Consider the following 6,073-nt stretch of genomic DNA (forward strand, 5'->3'; position numbering starts at 1 on the left):
GCTGTAGCAGGGGCTACATCAAGAAGATGGCAGATGGGCAGGCCCAAGCCTCTATCATGGAATACAAAGATATATGGCCTATTGTCTCCTTATGGCTCATGTGATACCCTTGATAAGAAGAATGTAAGTGTCTGGCAGCCATACAGAGTGAAATCTATACCCGAGGAATGCATATAAGTCAACTTCTACTTAAGCCTTAAATGATGGGTATATGTATAATAGCAGCCAGTGAAGTAGCACTGAGAAAATGTGAGGTTTTCCAGTTCAGTGGCCTAAACTGATGGGAGAAGAGCAAGTTGGAATTGATCTGAAAAAATATTTGAATGGAGTTTAAATCAACTAGAAATATTTTTTCATATGACATATTCATAAAAATTAAAAATGAGATTCCAAAAAAGATGAAAAGGAGGCAAAGATGGCTTATACTGTGTGTTAGCTTACCAGTTTATTTTAAGACCAATAACCACACACTTTCCCCCCAACTAGTTCTAACCAACATGAATTTCATGCCCCTGATTGTAAGGCTCAGAAGTACTGGTGTGTCTACAACTGCATTCAGCCCCATTGAAACTTTGCTAAAAAAAAATGCCAAATCCCACAAAAAAAGGCCTATCTGAGGTTGTGCTGGAAAATATACAGGTCTTTTTTACATTGAGCTAGATGGCATGCCAGGAAACAGAAGAGAGAAACAAATGATCTCTATTGGCACCATATTCATAGGAGGGGAAGGTCTCTTTCAGTCAGACACTGCACAGTGCTGGAGCCTCCTGCATCCTTGTGCTCCCTTTGATAAGCAGAGGGAGTCAATGAGAGCCAAATCCTGACACAGTAATGGCCTTTGCTCCCTAGAGTGACAAGCTGTTTGAAGGTTAATTCAACTTCAGCATAGAGAAAAGAAGCAGAAGTGATCTATGTTCCCTAGCAGAGAGAGTTCTGGACATGTCTGGGTGATACCTGCAGACTCACTGGTGGGGTCCCCCTGTACCAAAAGTCAGCGTGTTCTCCCATTCATGCATTTGCTTTGCAAGAAACAGCAGGAACCATGCTGTGAATTGCAAAAGCATAGGCTGGCTACTGTTTGTGTGGCCTCATCCCACCCCTGTTCCAGAGCACAAATAAGGAATTTTTGCTCTTTAACAGAGTCAGGAGTACTCTATAATCCAAGCAACTTCATAATGAACAAGCTCTCATTTAGTGTGAGGCCTTATTCATTGCACGCCTTACTTGCAGCATACTGTTAAAACAGCCGCGATGTTGCCCTGACTCTGTTTTGGTTTTGGACTAAACGCAGTACAGTAAGTCAAACATTATTGGTCACAATGGTAATGCAGAGTGTATATAATGTGCTTTTATTGCTGCAAGGCATAGCTGAAATATTTACACAGAATACATGAAATAACAACAAGATTCATGTTCTGCTCCTTATTTGTAAGGTATTTTATTAAAAAGAATCTGAATCTGAAGTTCATAAATAAAATAGTAATATCACTTATTTCCAGATACTAGTTCCAGCTTGTTGATTTTAATAGACAAGTATAACACTTCAAATGTGGAAACACAGTGGGTAATATTTATATGAAATCTCCAAGAACCGTGGTATTTTGCTCATGTGGAATATCATGGCATTTTGCCTGGATCAAGTAACCAGCAGATTAGCACATTAACACTTTTAAGAAACATGCGTGTAATCCACTCTGAATGTGGTCTTTGACTCCTGGTAGGAATACCTAATGATTTTCAAATTGACACGTTACTTTACAAAGCAAGTCAAATAAACAGGAATTGCAGAGCAGCTTTAGTTGGGGTGGATGGCATAAGCACACACATGTTATCAACAGAGGAGACAGGATCAACTCTAGAGCCATGGAAGGATTTGCAGTATCTACAGAGATGCAGGAGAAACCTCCTTTCTTTTTAAAGCTTTATGGCTTTATGGCTCTATGTGAGTGGGTAAGCAGATATAAACTGCTCCCGCTCATTCAAAGTCAGTCACCAGTTTGAGGTGACAGGCTAACAACAGATCTCTAAGACTGACCAAAGCCAGTAAAGCCTGCAAAAGCCATCACCATTGCCAATTATGAAGGTCCCACTCTAGTTCGCAGCTAGAGGAGGATCTCCACAAGACAGACAGCCACGTTCAGGCTGCCACAGGCTGCATCCTAACCAGGAATTAAGAAAAAGAGCAAGAGGCACAAGGGTTGTCAGTCCTGTTACTCGGCCAAGGATGCGTGTTTCAAAGCTGTACTCCAGCACAGACTCTTCACGTGGTTTTGGTCACACTGCCAATCTCCCTGCACTGCTTTTCCCACTTCCCACAGGGCAAAAAATCCATCCTTCCCTTCATGGGATCTGCTGCTGACTGCAGTGGTGTGCTTGCGGTGATGAAGTGCTCCACATGTGCAAAGCCCTGGTTGTGTGGAATGCACATGCAGACTCAGTGGTAGGGTAGCTCAGGGCTCTGAGTAATTTCAACAGCCATTTAGAAGGGAAGAAACCTTCTATTTCCAGGGTGCTTTCAGTGTGCTGTAGCAGCTGAGTACAACTTCTGCAGCAGGAGACAGCAGGGAAAACCCAACAGTTCCCCTCCACAAAAGAAGCAGCAGAGTCCAGGCTGCATGCCAAGGAATCCTATCACTGGCCTTATAAAAAACTCACCAGGGCCACCTCAAAAACAAGAGTGAAGTCACGCTTGGCTGCAGTTGGTTATGGTTTGAGAGGGAGACCACGAACAGGTCTCCCAGAACTATTGTGGCTGGCTCCATTTCCTGCTAACTCAATTCATCACACTTGTTCTCTCCTTCCTGGAGACAACTTTTATAACCCCATTAATGTATTTAGACAGTGTCCCTGCTTTTCTTAAGACCAGATATGGCTGCCACAGGTCACAGCAATCAAGGCTGTTCTTTGGAAGTGACTCCACAGAAGTTAATGGTACAAACGAAGAGATTGCTCACAAGGGAAAAGTTTAGGATCTCACCCTTCATCCTGCTGGGGGCTGATGCTCTCCTTGCTTCTGCACTAGAGAATCAGGAATAAGCACAGAGTTTCTGGCTATCCAAACAGAAGGTACAATATCCTTGCTAGACCCTGCACCCAAGATTTAAATTATAACCTATGGTTTCAACTTTGGTTAAAATAACCTGGCTAAGAAAGTCCAAACATGGATATTTGCAGAATGAAGGAATTATAGAAAAATAAATTCTGGGATTTGAAAAAGAGAGAGACTTGTAGTAATTGAATGAGTCAAACCAATCTTTTAAATCTGAAAAGCAAATAAAAAGACTGCTCCCCCTTCTGCCAGTCTGGACACAGGAAGGATTTTTCCTCTGCATTGAAGTCATCTGTTGAAAAAAAATATATAGTGGGAAATACTAAAATCTTAATCATGAAGAGCCTACTCGGAAGGCTCATTTAGGAAGCAGCTCAGATGTCAATGAGCAACAATTGCTGTGAACCAAGTACATACTGAGCACACTATTAACATCTTGTCTTGGGTATACAACATCAGCAAAGGAGAAACAGCTCTGAGTAAAGCTCCAGTGTCAGGACAGGATGAGGTTTGGTGGACTATTAAAAACCTAAACCAACCTCCCCCTTAGGCTCACACAAAAGCCCAGATTTTTGGAACATCATGCTGGAGTCAGGCCTTTCCCTCCCCACTGACAGCCAAAGCTATTTTTGAATTTGGGTTAGATTTAGTGACTAGGCTCCAGCCAAAAAAATTTAGGGGGGGTGTGGGGAAATCATTGGAAAAAGTAATAAGACTTTGCCTATTTCAGAAACAAAAGGTTTCAATTTTTTGGGCTGGGTTCACAAGAGGATTTGGGAGCTGACCACTTTCAGATGTGCATGCTGCGGAGGGGTGACTACATGCCTGCAGCTCCCAGCTCTGGCACCCCGGGAATGGGGATCAGAGCAATGCTTGCCATCCCTGTGCTTTTTTATCAGCACCCTCCACAGAAGCAGCCAGATCTGCATGAAAGTGTTTGAGCAGGCAATTTAGAGCAGCATGCTGAAACTGGCCATGCACGAGCCTTGTTTAGAATAGCAGAGCTGCCTTTGTGTGAGGCCTTTCTCAATTCAGTTAAAAATTGGCTTCTAAGCCAAATATAGTCAATGTCTGGGGTAATAAAAGGTAGGGGGGGGACAAGGATGTGCTTTGCTGGAGTATATGGGGATTCCAACCTCTGAGGCCAGAAAGGACACAGTTTGATCTCTCCAAAAGTTCTATTTTTTAATTCATACTTTTAAAACAGAGCAAGTACTTCTGCAGAGTGTCCTGTGGAGGCTTTCACCTTTTCACTCCCTCCAGAGACTTCTTTGTAAGTTCCTTCATTCAGAAAATGCGGATGTTTGGGCTTGCCCAGTCAAAGGGCAGTAAGTGAGGCAGGAGAACCCTCACATAAAGCTGCCTTTCATTCATACACTTAAATGATCTTCATCACACAGCAACCAAGTCTCCTGCAGTTGTTGCTAGATTTCATCCTCACAAGACCATTTATTAGATAAATATGTTTTCTGCTTTTATCAATGCCAGACAGAAGCAGTAGGTGGAGGGAGTGTCTTGGTAAAGGTCATGGAGGATAATCCCAGTCGAAGCATGGGGGAATCTCCGTCTTCCAGGTCCCACCAGCTCCTAGGACATCTCTCTTCCATCAGATAGTCACTGGGGAGGAAACAAAGTCAGCAGCAGTCATGAAGAAAAGATCTGGAGCTGACCCAGGAGAGAATGAAGCAAAAAGCAGCATGTTTATTTGTATGCCAAGGTTGTTTAACAATGCTGCATCTTCAGATGCACTGAGGTTTCCTCACTGCTCTTAAAGGGCAGCTTGACTGCAAATTGTGACTGCAAATTGTGGCTGCAAATTCAGCACTTTCCTCTCTGTGTAGAAGTCAGAAGCTGGAAGAGAGCAATTCCCATTTTGATGGGAAAGTGCTGCTCTTCAGTCACAGGACACTAAATAAATCACTGCGATTGATCAAGAGCTAAAATTCCCAGTCAGCTTAGGTATCTGGTCTTATGTTCTCACACAGCCCTTTGTGCACACACCACCTTATCTCTTCCCTGACTTCCATCTAACCACGGCCATGAAGCCAACACTTTCTGCCTGGTGGGGTCCCTGACCCTCCTCAGCAGCCCCCACTGCCATGCTACATGCCACAGGTAACAGTCAGCTGGCAGGCAAGAAAGTCCCCCAGTCTCTGAATACTTTTGGGTGGTTATGGAGTTGACGGGGTGAAGGCCACAGAGCGAGGAGGAACCCCTTGTCTCCACAAAACTAGGACAATATCTTAAAAAAGACTGAAGGAAAGGCATGTTTTTCAGTTATGAACTCTGCAAGACAACCTTGAAAACTCTTGAGACACAAGAAGGCTTTGGTCCTACAAAGCCTTAGAAAAGTTGGTTACAACTCTCAGGTGACACCAGGCATGTGCTTAGAACACCATGGGATCACAACCCCACGCAGAAGGACAGGGAGCACCTTGTGGCCTTCATCTGTCATGTTTGTATGAAATATTTGGGTTTTCCACTGGGAAGCAGAAGAAGTAAAACTGAACAAGGATCCACCAGCTAAGGACATGTAACTACATAGCATGTGTTCTCCAGGGCTGTTCAGAGGCAGCTTTTCCAGCTTTCTTGTGCTATTTCAACACCTCTGCTCAGCCTCATTTTCCTGCCAAAGTGTTACATTCAAACAAAAGCTCCTTTAAACCCCACAAGCTTAAAATTAGGTCATGCGTGTGCCAGAAATAATTTTGAAATATCCTCATTACCTTTCTGCTTCTTCCTAGAGTATTTTACTATTTGTTTGGGAGAGAGGGAATGGAGCTGCACAAGCTATTTTTTTCCACAACAATGTTTGCATAGAAGCGTTAGAGAAGTCATGCAGTTTGAAAGCCTAAAGCCTATTTCACTGTCTAAAAAGAATATAAATCTTTCAAACAAATCCCTCTCAGCCCAATAGAGATTCCATGGCTGAATTTTTTATTTCACCCAGCACAAAGCAGTAGGCACCCTGAAAGTTACATACTTCAAGAAAAGCTGTTTTAGTGATGTGTGTGTCTAATGCAC

General features: G+C 43.2%; 1 long non-coding RNA gene across 1 annotated transcript in view; it reads right to left on the reverse strand.

Moving 5' to 3' along the window:
- Window positions 1-1,416: 1,416 nt before the first annotated feature.
- LOC108448800 overlaps window positions 1,417-6,073 on the reverse strand; it is a 12,714-nt gene continuing 8,057 nt past the window's right edge. The window contains exon 4 of the long non-coding RNA XR_001864827.1: window positions 1,417-4,666. This is a non-coding gene — a long non-coding RNA (uncharacterized LOC108448800). The remainder of the gene's footprint in view (window positions 4,667-6,073) is intronic.

This window comes from Corvus brachyrhynchos, unplaced genomic scaffold (genome assembly GCF_000691975.1).
Source record: "Corvus brachyrhynchos isolate BGI_N302 unplaced genomic scaffold, ASM69197v1 scaffold87, whole genome shotgun sequence".
Taxonomy (NCBI): Eukaryota; Metazoa; Chordata; class Aves; order Passeriformes; family Corvidae; genus Corvus; species Corvus brachyrhynchos.